This window comes from Lepisosteus oculatus, unplaced genomic scaffold, assembly GCF_040954835.1.
Source record: "Lepisosteus oculatus isolate fLepOcu1 unplaced genomic scaffold, fLepOcu1.hap2 HAP2_SCAFFOLD_42, whole genome shotgun sequence".
NCBI lineage: Eukaryota > Metazoa > Chordata > Actinopteri > Semionotiformes > Lepisosteidae > Lepisosteus > Lepisosteus oculatus.
Genome location: NW_027167956.1, coordinates 1,830,554 through 1,843,387, shown reverse-complemented (window position 1 = coordinate 1,843,387; position 12,834 = coordinate 1,830,554).

Genomic DNA, 12,834 nt, shown 5'->3' with positions numbered 1-12,834 from the left:
CCCAAATACAGATATATCACTCAACACGGAGCTGTGTTAGTGAAATGATTGTTCTGATGTACGGCTGATGTCCAAACACTGAAAACATGATTGTGTATGCAATCGCACTCCCGAGCTCCATTGGGTATGGTTAAAATAACTTTTTATAGTTCATCACATTCAAAGTGTTTGTACTTGATGAAAGTGTAACACGCATTTGGAGGAGTTATTCAGGATTTTCTTTCATTCAACTATTTCAAGACCCATTATTTTCAGATGTTGTAGTATACGTGAATAATGAAAGGCCTTCATATTACACAATGAAGGAATGACTTCGCAGGTGTGAAGAATAAAAGATTAATTCAGCTCACTTTGGGGAGTTTCACAATGGCCCTCCTTATAGAAATGTGGGTTTGATTAAAGGAGTGAAGAAAAAGCACTGAATAATATTTGCTTCTGTAAACGTAATCATCTCAAAATATGGTTGAAGAAATTGAAGAAGGTTAAACATAATCCAAAACGTATAAGGTCAATTTAAGTACAACCAGAATTCTAGTGTTTATGCAATGCATCTGTGGGTTGATATGAAATACGGCCGTTCTTAAACTAAACGAGGTTATCGAGAGCATATTCCGAATACGGCTGTGGCCAGTTGTACTGTGAACTGCGAGGACCGTATCTTATCCTGAACGGGCTGTGCGAATACCGTCCTCTGCTGGCAGAAGGAATAGATTACAACGGCACTGTATTGGCGATTAGTCCTATTGCTAGAATTTTGAAACAACAAGGAGTCCGCGGAGTCAAGCAATGCTGAATAAACAAGTACCTGAAATTCAATAAGATTTTGTGTATTGATTACAAATAGGTGTGGAATTCTCATGTACAGTGCTATTCATGGATTCCTTACACAAGCAGCCGTTGTTATGATACTTTCGTAATCTGAATATAAATCTGTTATCTACTTAAAACTGTAATTATTGAATAGATTAATGTCTTTGAAATGCTTCATTAACTGGGCAGTTTCCATGTTTGGAAATGTTTTTATTTTGATTGCTGATTGCTAGATACTGTATGTTTAATAGGCATGCTGTTAATATTTTCTACAAGAGCCAAATAAGACAGTTATGCTGTAGTAAGTTATACATAGGTTATATAACATAAGTTATACAGTTTTTTGTTCTGAGATCAATTTGAATCTCATACTAAATTACTGGTGTCCTTTTATCAGAGAAACACTACCTGATTGATCACCTGATGCCTAGAAATTAGCATGCACAGTAGCCCAGCGTTTAGCATTGCTAGCACACAGTGCTGAGGCCCTGGGTACACTTCTGGACCTGGGGTGCTATCTGTATGGAGCTTGTATGTTCTCCCCATGTTTGCATGAGTTTGCTTTGGGTGCTCCGGCTTCCTCCCACACTTCAAAGAACTACTGGTAGGTTAATTGGCTTCTGGGATAATTGGTGAGTGTCTGTGTCTTCCCTGCATTGGACTACCATCCAGTCCCAGGTATCTCCTGCTTATTACTTTCTGAGGCTCTGGCTCCCCCGTGACCCCCCGACCCCCTGACCACCTGACCCTGAATTGGATGAAGCGGTTAGAAAATGGGTGGTTTCTGTTATGCTCTGGTCATGCTCTGCCATAGCAACAACTTGTAAAAAATGCAGATGCTAGGATTTAACTCAAAGAAGGAGCTCAGATCACTGTGTTGGCATCACTGTACAGGTGTCCGGTGTGTTTTAGAACATATGTTAAAATCTTATTTACTAACTTCTAGACTTTTTACCCCCATATCAGTCTGCAGGTGCACAGTGGTCTGTGGACACCCTCCTTGCTCTGTCGTAAAACAGGAAATAAAAAGCAACTGGTTTTGACTTTAATGCACTGAGACTGTGGAACTCACAGAACTCTCTTGTCAGAAAGGCAGCTTCTAACAGCTTTTAAGTGAAGACTAAGAACACTTTTCTATTTTATTAAAATAGATTATATATGTTTTGTTTAAATATATGTTATAAATGTTAAAACGACAGCTCGTATAAGCTTGTATTTTTACCTTTCGATCATTTTTAGAATTGCTTTTACCATGATAAACAGTACAAAATGTGAGGTGTTGAACTTGTCAAAAGTTTTAAAGCGCTTTATGACGTAAAGTGTGATGACAGTCCTTGGCGGTCTATGTAACAATTCTTCTTGAAGTAGGTCATCGGGCCAACAGTATATAAACATTACAGCTCAAGTGCTTTTGTATCTGAACGCTTTTAGGTAAGTAATTTAGCAGCTGCGGTATTAATCGTGATTTTCATGGCAAATTCAATTGCAGGTAAAATAAAAATGGCGGATAACTTTCTTTCTAGCTTCGTGAAGCGGTCGCGCCACATTATACATATATACCATAATAAGAAACATAATATGTACAGTAGAATTTTTCACTTTAAGCTGGCATTATCCAGAACCGGGTCAGGGCCCGGACCCGGACCGTGCAGTGTGGTCCGTCGGCCTTCTAAAGATGTTTAGGAGATCGGGGCACCCTTGGATTTGATTAGAAACTTGCATAATTTCTTAACTTGACCCCATTATCCTAAAAAAAAACGGCCAGGCCCAGACCAAAGCATGAAGGCTGCGAGGATCGGGGGACTCTCATTTTTGGTCACAGCGTACAGTAGTAGATCAGTAACCTCTGTTTATCGTGATAACCTTTAATTATTTTCCAGTACTTTTTTAAATGATAAAACACATTGTCTCGCCAGTTTTGCTAAAGATACGGTTTTAGTGTTTACGCATAAATTTGTAAGCCGTAGGTTTAAATCTCGTGTTCTTATTTGCCACATTTTCATCGTAAGAGAGGCCCTCGTTTGCGATTTACGCGCTGAATATTGTAAGCAGAGGAGCCTTAAGGCACAGCCTCGCCTTAACACCATCGTTTGCATTGTTATTGTCATCCAGAAAAGCAGTCGTAAGAAAATGAATCTGTGCCGGCTCCGAACATTAAAAAAACTATATCTAGACTGCAAATACATCCCAATCTTACTATCAACACATTTTAAGAGCGCTCTCCTTTCCACCGGTATACAAGCTAAGAGAGAAATGTTGGAAATCCCATCTGAAGTAGCCCTCGTCTCAGCTTCGGAGCTGTGAGCGATGGGGATCATAATTAAAAGGGGTACAGTTACTTTGAAAATGTGTATGTGATACTTAAATTTAAATTAAATAAAAAGATAAATTATATAACACAGACTGCTATCAATGTCCATGTGTTTAAGACGTATGAATCGGTTTTAAAACAGGCACACCCCTTTACTTCTCACAAATCCAACTGGAGTCTCAGTCCGTCGTCGCGATGAATTAGGAGCACAGATGTTGGCTAAGTGATTGCAATTTACTTATTTAAAAGAACCACTTCAAATCAAAAGGGAGACATTTTGTAATGGTAGTTATCGTATTATACAGTATACGTAATTGTAGATATACAGTACATAAAGGGTATGAATAGGTGTGAGCTTTTACTGTATATTTAATATTTTATCTGACCCATTTGTAGAAACCGCCTACTCAGATTTAGTTAAGTGGTCTGCCACCATAAAGACAGAAAAATATAATGACATCCTGTTACATTAACTGTAAAATAAACGCCGTAACTGCGGCCATATGAAAATTTGGATAAAGATTATACAAACATCCTAAGAAGCTCTATGACATATGAGCGTCGTAATAATGGTTGGTGACCTGACGTAACAGTGCTCCCTGAATTACGTGATCTGTATTTACCCAAATACAGATATATCACATAGGGAGATGCAGTCAAACATTGCATTGCTATCGTCATGGTGAACTATTTCTCCGCTGTTTGAGACTTGTTTGGTAAGTGTCATCAAATATTCTTGTCAATTTGTAGCGAAATCGATATACTGTATCATAATCCTTCAGCTATCTATAATGTAGTGAAACGGCTAATTAATATTGATAAATTCCCTTATTCACAGTGACTTTTGCTCAAACCGCTGTTGCATAATGGGTTAATTTTATATAAAAAACATTTATATCATAGATATAATACAAGCTTTGAAATGAAATAGTACATTTCCAGGTTTCAGTTAAACATTTTTAAAAAAGCTCATGACTTTAAGCATTCTGAACATTGAGAATGTTATTTGGGAAACAAATGTTTATTATAATGTTTATGTTTAGGATCTGTCTCCTACTGAGTCAGAATGCAGCATTCAACACCATTAGGTTTAATATTAAAAAGTTGTGTATTTCCTGAATTGTTTTTTTTATTCTTTTCTATTAGACCATACTAGACTGTGCAGGATATCATTTATTTGCCATTTTTGCCTTTTCCAGATACCTGGGTGTTACGATCCGTGCCTCTCGGCAACGGAAGAGGCAGAAGTAGGTGTAGCCCCTATCCATCAGTTCACCTATCAGTTTTCCCATTCACCACCACACCCCCGTCTCATCCTACTTAAACACCTGTCCTTCCCTACCTCGTTGCTCAGTATTGGTTTTCCTTATCGAGCTTACTGGTTGCGCTTCTTCTACTCTGTGTTTGTCTTGGATTTCGGCTTACGGTTTTTCCCTTTGGACTTCGGCTTTTCGGATCTCGGCTTGGATAAGTACGTTCGCTCTGTCTTGGATAACTGGCTACCTCTGGATTCTCGGATTGCTCTACGGACTACGACTTCGGATTACTCTTCGGCTTCGGAACACGTTCCCTTTCGGATATCTTGCTCCCCCTGGACCCTCGGCTCGTTCCTACGATTACGGTTTACTTTCGGTTTACGACTTGGCTTTGTTCGCTCCTGCGAGTGGGTTCACTCACTAGTTCGGTCCCTATTACCGAACTCGTAACAGAATACTGAGCCGTTTAACATGGACCCAGCGGAGCAACAGGAGATTCGCACGGCTTTGGATCAGCACGGACAAGCCTTACTCCAGCTCCAGGCTTCTGTCCAACAGATCTCCGCGCACCTGTCTGCAATACCGCCCATCGGCAATCGAGGAAGCAACGCTGGAGCTGCCGCTGCGGCTCCGCCCCCGCCAGCCGCTACACCTGCCCCTCGGCCTCTTCCACTAACTCCACCTGACAGGTTTGACGGCAACCCTACGAAATGTCGGGGCTTCTTAGCACAGTGTGCGCTGGTTTTCAGGCTCCATCCGGAAACCTTTTTTTCTCCTCAGGACAAGATCGCCTTCATAGTTTCACTGCTAACCGGCCGCGCTTTGGAATGGGCTACTGCTCTGCTTGATCACGAGGCTCCTGAAATTCAGGAGTATGATCTCTTTTTAGGAAAATTTAAGGGTTTTTTTTTGTGATCCTGTAGTTGGTCAAGACACTGCCTTCCGCCTCTCCTCCATCCGCCAGGGCTGCCGGTCTGTACAAGACTATGCTATAGATTTTCAAGTAGCAGCAGCGGAGACTCACTGGAACAACGAGGTCCTAATTTTTTTTTTCCGTCAAGGACTCAGTGAAGAAATAAAGGATCGTCTGGTAAATATGCCGCAATTGGGCAGTACCTTGGAAGAAGTAATTTCACGAGTATTGGAATTGGATATCAGAATTCGTCAAAGGAGTGCTGAAAGATCTCGGACCTCAATATTAAAGGCTCCTCGGCTTTCTCCTATCAGATCTTTCGACTCAGATCAACCTAGGGAAGTAGCCCGAACCCAGTTAACCCCGGAAGAACGAGAGAGGCGCCAACGAGAGGGTCGCTGCATGTACTGTGGGAAATTAGGACACTTTAAAGCGGCCTGCCCTGCCTCATACTCGTCCTTGAGGCGCAGCCCCCCTTCTCAAGTTCCTAAGGTGAGTGAGATTTCTCAATCCCCTCAGTTTTCCTCTGGATTTTTTTTTATTCGTTCTACACTATTCTGGGGTACTGAAAGGAGACCTCTTCTAGCTTTTATAGACTCAGGGGCGGCAGGAAACTTTATTGATGCCTCCATCGCTCAAACTTGGAAATTACCTTTGACCCCGGTGACTACACCACTTCATGTTCAATCGATCGATGGCTCCCCCGTATCTCCAGGACTCATTAGATGGCAAACTGAAATTATAAGTTTGCAGATTGGCGCCACCCATGTGGAAGACATCTGGTTTTATCTCCTTGAGACCCCAACACATCCTCTGGTGTTGGGCTTTCCTTGGCTACAACAGCATGACCCTAACATTTCTTGGTCCCGAAAAGAAATTTTAGCTTGGGGACCCAGATGTATTAAAGACTGCTGTCGTCTACCAGTACGAATTGCACTCACGGCGACATCCCCTTCGGGGGTTCCTACCATACCCCCTCAATATTCCGATCTACAGGAAGCCTTTGATGAGCAGGAGGCCTTGACCCTCCCACCTCATCGACCTTATGATTGTGCCATTGACCTTCTGCCAGGTACTATCCCTCCTAAAGGTCGTATTTTTCCGCTCTCCAGTTCTGAGTCTGAGGCCCTGAAAGTCTACATACAGGATTCTCTGAAAGCTGGACTTATACGTCCATCCACTTCACCAGCATGTGCCAGTTTTTTTTTTGTGGAAAAGAAGGATGGTGGGCTCCGTCCCTGCATCGACTATCGTGGTCTCAATGAGATCACAATCAAGAATCGGTACCCTTTGCCTCTAATTCCAGCAGCACTTGAGTCGGTGCATGGAGCCAAAGTCTTCACCAAACTGGATTTACGAGGGGCCTATAATCTAATCCGCATTCGGGAAGGGGACGAGTGGAAGACGGCCTTTATGACTACCCTTGGACATTACGAAAATTTGTCATGCCCTTTGGTTTGGTTAATGCCCCAGCGGTGTTTCAGTCTTTTATTAATGACATCTTTCGTGATCTACTACAAAGATTTGTCTTGGTCTATCTAGATGACATTCTAATTTTTTCTGATTCCTTCCAGGATCATGTTCTCCACGTCAGAGAAGTACTCTCCCGGCTCATCAAGAATAAACTGTATGTCAAACTGGAGAAGTGTACCTTCCATGCTTCAAGGATTCATTTTTTAGGTTATGTCATCTCTCCAGAGGGTGTGGAAATGGATTTGAGTAAAGTCTCGGCGATTACTGATTGGCCCACACCCAAGAACCTCAAACACATTCAACGATTTCTCGGCTTTGCTAATTTTTACAGGAAGTTCATTCGAAACTTCAGCTCGGTGGTCACTCCCATAACCTCCTTGACCCGTAAAGGACCAAGACAAGGCAAATGGACCCCTCAAGCCGAAGAAGCATTTCAGCGTCTGAAACACCTGTTCACAACAGCCCCCATCCTAAAACACCCTGATCCAACTTTGCCTTTTGTAGTCGAAGTGGACGCCTCTGGCCATGGTGTGGGTGCTGTTCTCTCTCAGCGTCATGGAGAAAAACAGATTCTTCACCCCTGCGCCTTCTTCTCCAAGAAGTTATCCCCTGCCCAAATGAACTATGACGTGGGTAACCGTGAGCTCTTGGCCATTAAGCTGGCATTGGAGGAATGGAGGCACTGGTTAGAGGGTGCTCATCACCCTTTTTTGATTTACACAGATCACAAAAACCTGGAGTACCTGCAGTCGGCCAAACGTCTTTGTCCTCGCCAGGCTAGGTGGTCCCTTTTTTTTTTTTCCAGGTTTAATTTTTTGATCACCTATACTCCAGGTTCTAAGAACGTCAAAGCAGACGCCCTCTCGCGGCTCCATGACCCCCCTGAGGCCGAATTGACCCCAGAACCCATCATTCCATCTGGTAAGTTCCTGGCTGCGGTAAGATGGGACATTGAGGTGATTGTCCGACGAGCCTTGGTTGGGCAGAAGGTACCTCCTCAGTGTCCTCAGGACAAGTTATTTGTCTCTCATCCCGTACGATCGGCAGTTTTACAATGGGGTCATGACTCCCGCTTCGCTGGACACCCTGGAGTCCACCGTACCTTGGATTTCATCTCCAGAGACTTCTGGTGGCCAACTATGGCTAAGGATACCAAGGAGTATGTCCAGGCCTGCGCTATCTGTTCCCAAATGAAGTCTTCCCGAATGAAGGCAGCGGGCCTACTTCAACCCTTACCCATCCCGGATCTTCCTTGGACCGACCTCTCAGTAGATTTTGTTACTGACCTTCCACCCAGCCATGGACACACAACTATTATGGTAGTGGTAGACCGTTTCTCTAAATCTGCTCATTTTATTCCCCTACCATCTTTACCTACAGCTCGAGAACTAGCAGAATTGTTTGTACAACATATCTTCCGATTGCATGGCATCCCTAAGGATATTGTTTCAGATAGGGGCCCTCAGTTTGTCTCCCGGTTTTGGAGGGCCTTCTGTAAGTCACTGGGCGCCTCAGTCTCACTTACCTCAGCTTACCACCCTCAGGCCAACGGTCAGACAGAACGAATAAATCAGGAACTGCTGACCTATTTACGGACTTATATCTCCTCTACCCATGATAATTGGGTGTCCTTGCTCCCATGGGCTGAGTATGCACACAACTCATTGTATACTACTTCTACTGGCATGTCTCCATTTAAGTGTGCCTTAGGTTATCAGCCTCCTCTGATCCCTGACTCCCACCCCAACACAGAGGTCCCTTCGGTTCAGGACTATATCTCTAACCTGAAGACCTTCTGGAGGAAGGCCAAAGCCACCCTTCTTCGCAGCTCAGATCAGCAGAAAAAGGTAACTGATCGGCGCCGCCGGATCCCACCCAGACTTCGACACGGTCAGTTTGTTTGGTTATCCACTCGTAACCTTCCTCTTAAGCAACCTTCTGGCAAGCTTGCTCCCAGGTACATTGGTCCTTTTCGTGTCCTCGCCCAGATTACCCCTGTAACTTACAGACTGGCCTTCCCTCCTACCCTTCGGATCCATCCTACCTTCCATGTTTCCCTCCTTAAACCCTTTCACAGATCCACCCTGTCTAAACCACAACAAAAACCTCCACCGCCTCGAGTGATTGATGGACTCCCTGCTTACACGGTCAATAAAATCCTGGATTCCCGATGGTCTCGTGGAGCCCTACAATATCTCGTCGATTGGGAAGGCTATGGTCCGGAGGAGCGCTCTTGGGTTTCGGAGAAGGATATTCTGGACCCCAATCTCATCAAAGACTTCCACCTTAACTTCCCGGATCGTCCCGTTAGGGCGTCAGGAGCCGCCCGTAGACGGGGGGGTAATGTTACGATCCGTGCCTCTCGGCAACGGAAGAGGCAGAAATAGGTGTAGCCCCTATCCATCAGTTCACCTATCAGTTTTCCCATTCACCACCACACCCCCGTCTCATCCTACTTAAACACCTGTCCTTCCCTACCTCGTTGCTCAGTATTGGTTTTCCCTATCGAGCTTCCTGGTTGCGCTTCTTCTACTCTGTGTTTGTCTTGGATTTCGGCTTACGGTTTTTCCCTTTGGACTTCGGCTTTTCGGATCTTGGCTTGGATAGGTACTTTCGCTCTGTCTTGGATAACTGGCTACCTCTGGATTCTCGGATTGCTCTACGTACTACGACTTCGGATCACACTTCGGCTTCGGAACACGTTCCCTTTCAGATATCTCGCTCCCCCTGGACCCTCAGCTCGTTCTTACGATTACGGTTTACTTTTGGTTTACGACTTGGCTTTGTTCGCTCCTGCAAGTGGGTTCACTCACTAGTTCGGTCCCTATTACCGAACTCGTAACACTGGGAAACAAAGCTCATATCTCATTTGCCAATGGAGCCCAGTCCTAAGCCTGGTGCTCTGTCCCCCTCCCCGAAGGACACAGACTCGAATCGACCCGCGCCCTTAAGGCAACAGGATCTGATCTCCACGTACTGCCCGCCTCCCAAGATACAGCTTCTGAAGGACACCTTCCAAGAGAAACTGATGCAGGAAAAGGAGAAAAAAATGATCGCCATATACAATCGACGGCAGGAGGCAGCTCTACAGAAGATGAGAAAATCTTTCCAATATGTCAAATGCGCTGCGGAGAAGAAGACGGGGAACAGCTATCGCTTCCAAACCCAACAGGGCCCCGAGAAGAACATTGTAGGGTATGATCGGTCTTACCCCCTGAAGCCTATGGGTAACAGGAAAGTCTCCGGCCCTGGTGAGGTTCGGGCTGTGGACCGCCCGGAAGCACAGAGTGATTCCTTGTTTGCCCCCACCCCGCCTCAGGATGGTCATGAGAGGCCCTGCGAGAGGCCGGACAGGAGGGGCTCAAGAGTACGCAAACCTAAGGACAGGACTGTCCTCCCCATGGTGGCGACCCCTCCAGGGCAATGCCCTTCTCATGCCAATGGGAAGGAGCACTTTCAGTTGCAAGAGGAGCTACGAAAAGTGGCCGAGGCAGAGGCCGCGCTGAAGGAGGAGCATCACCGGAGGGAGGCCAGTCTGCAGGATGTGATGCGCCGGAAGGAGGCCATGATGAAGGACGAGATTCGCCAGAAGGAGGCCATGATGCAGGCGAAGCTCTTTAGAGCTCAGGAGGAGCTGAGGATGGTTCGGAGAGAGATGGAAGACTCCAGAGAGGTGGCCGGAAGGGAAAATAGAGGACTCCTGACCCGAAGGAAGACACTCCAGGCGAGGCAGAGCGAGCTTCGCCCCAGAGGACCGTGGGCCAACCACTGCTCTAAGGCCGTGCCTCTTCTGACCTGCAGAATGGAGAAGCAAAAAGCCTTCACTCCAAGGAAAGCCCTTCCTTTCAAAGGAGACAACCTTGATTATGGTTCTCCAATGGAAGACGGCGGATGCGCAGAATCGCACTTTCCCTCTGCGCTCTCCCATCAGGAGAGACGTCAAGTGAGCCCTTGCAGCCGTGGGCTAGAAGACGTCCCCTGTGGAAGGAGAAAGTACCTCAAGAAAGCAAGGCTCCCTGAAAGTGACGTGTCAGCGGCACAGGCTGCGCAGGCCCACTTCAGAAATAACACCGCATGTCTGGTTGAACAAACTCTGTCAGTGGAAAACAGATATTTGTCCCCTACAAGTCTGATGTACCCTACCGCTGAGCAATTTCCATATGAGACTAGCCAGAGTGGAAACCCTCAGCTGGTGCCCTGTGAACTGTGTCACAGGAAGTTTGCTGTAGAGAGGCTGGAGAAACACAGCAAGATCTGCAAGAAGCTTCAGAATTCAAAGAGGAAGGTTTTTGACTCTTTCAAGCACAGGGCCAAGGGAACAGAACTGGAGACATACATCCATAAGAAGAAGGTTAGACCGCCAATCGTGGTAAGGGCTATCCTTAAACTCTTTCCAAGCTTCCCTTGTTTTCTCCTAGAGTCAGACTCAGCTTATAAATCAATGTAAACAATAAATAAGTGTTTTATGAAGTACTCTTCTGAAAAACTGCCGCAAAGGCACATTTGCCAGACAGAATAAATGGGTCTTAGTGACTTCTGAATTCTGTTGTAAAAATCTACATGAGATATCAAGCAAATAGCACTCACGGGAAACAAAACCATAACTAAATTGTACTCTCTACCCAATGACATGAAAGGTAGGCCCAGAAAGCTACGTTATTACTGTATTGATATTTTCTTGCCTTGTGAATGGTTTGCGACCAGACTGTGTACGCAGTGCTAGTCTGGACTTTTTCTGGAAGCTGTTTCATTGGTTTCATTTCCTGTTCCCAGCTGAGAAAGAACAACTGGAGGCAGAAGCACGAGGATTTCATTCGGAGCATCAAATAGGCCAGGGAGGTGCAGCAGGTGATCACGCAAGGAGGGAAGGTTGTGAACCTGCCCCAGCCCCCCGCGAATCCAAACCCCGACTACGTGCCCTGCCCTCACTGCGGCCGGCGCTTTGCCCCCAGGCCGGCACAGAGGCACATCCCCAAGTGTCAGCACATCAGGAGCCGCCCTCCTCCTCCTCCTCACAGATGAAAACTGATGTGAAGAAGAGTAAAAGAGTCATGATCTTGGCTCACGACTCACGTCCTGCTTTTTCTTTTTAGAAATATATTTAGCACAGTTCATCCGTATGATGATAAAAAAAATGTTACCTTGTTTTAATAAAATGATTTTTTTTTGGTGGACTGGTGTTTGCCTAACTGTGGTTATTTCAGTTTTTTTCCCTTGCGAAAATGTGTGTCGACCGTGAAAATAAATTTCAAGCTGTTCTTATCATTCATACACCTTGACCTCCTAAAAATAATTGTTCTACCTGGAACGTACAATTAGCAGGCAATAGAACAGGTCACATTGGCCTTGGAACCATCAAAAAGTAGTATTCACACATTCTCTGCATCAATTTTCCTTAAAAACAACTGAAAAAGCAAGGTAAAGTGTGATTGATTTTTTTTTAATGAAAGTTATTTGATTTAATTTATTTAATTTTCATAATATTTGAAATATGTTGGGATTAATGTGACTCAATATTATCTGCAGCTCTTACACTCCAGGCACCTGATAAAGTGGAACGCAGTGTCTTTGCCTTACATGGCGCTCAGCTCTTCCTCAATCCCAGCAGAAGCAGCAGCCTCCGGGTCCTGCCTCATGCACAGCTTAAAATGCAACACCGAGTAATACAACAAACAACAGGGAAAACCATTCACGATCAGACACATCCGTTGATTGCTGGCTCTCAGTAAAGGGACATTGCTGTGGTCCACGCATGAATCTGTTTTCTAAGTGCCTTATCCAATACAGTGTTGAGGCCAGATTTCCCAGAAGCCATCTAAAGGGGAACACACAATAACTTGTAAAACCTCCAATTTACATCACAAAATAGACTACATTTCAAGGTTAAAGAATTACCATGTTCTGTGATTCAGAACAAGGCAGCAAATCTTCCTGTAATCTGATGTGGCCCTGTGACATTGTAAAGGAGCAGGCTTGTGAATACATCTCGTTTAATCCAATGGAAATATTGCTCTCAACTTTTTAACGTTTTTGCCAATAAATAATATTACATTGTTAACTCTGCATAAAGA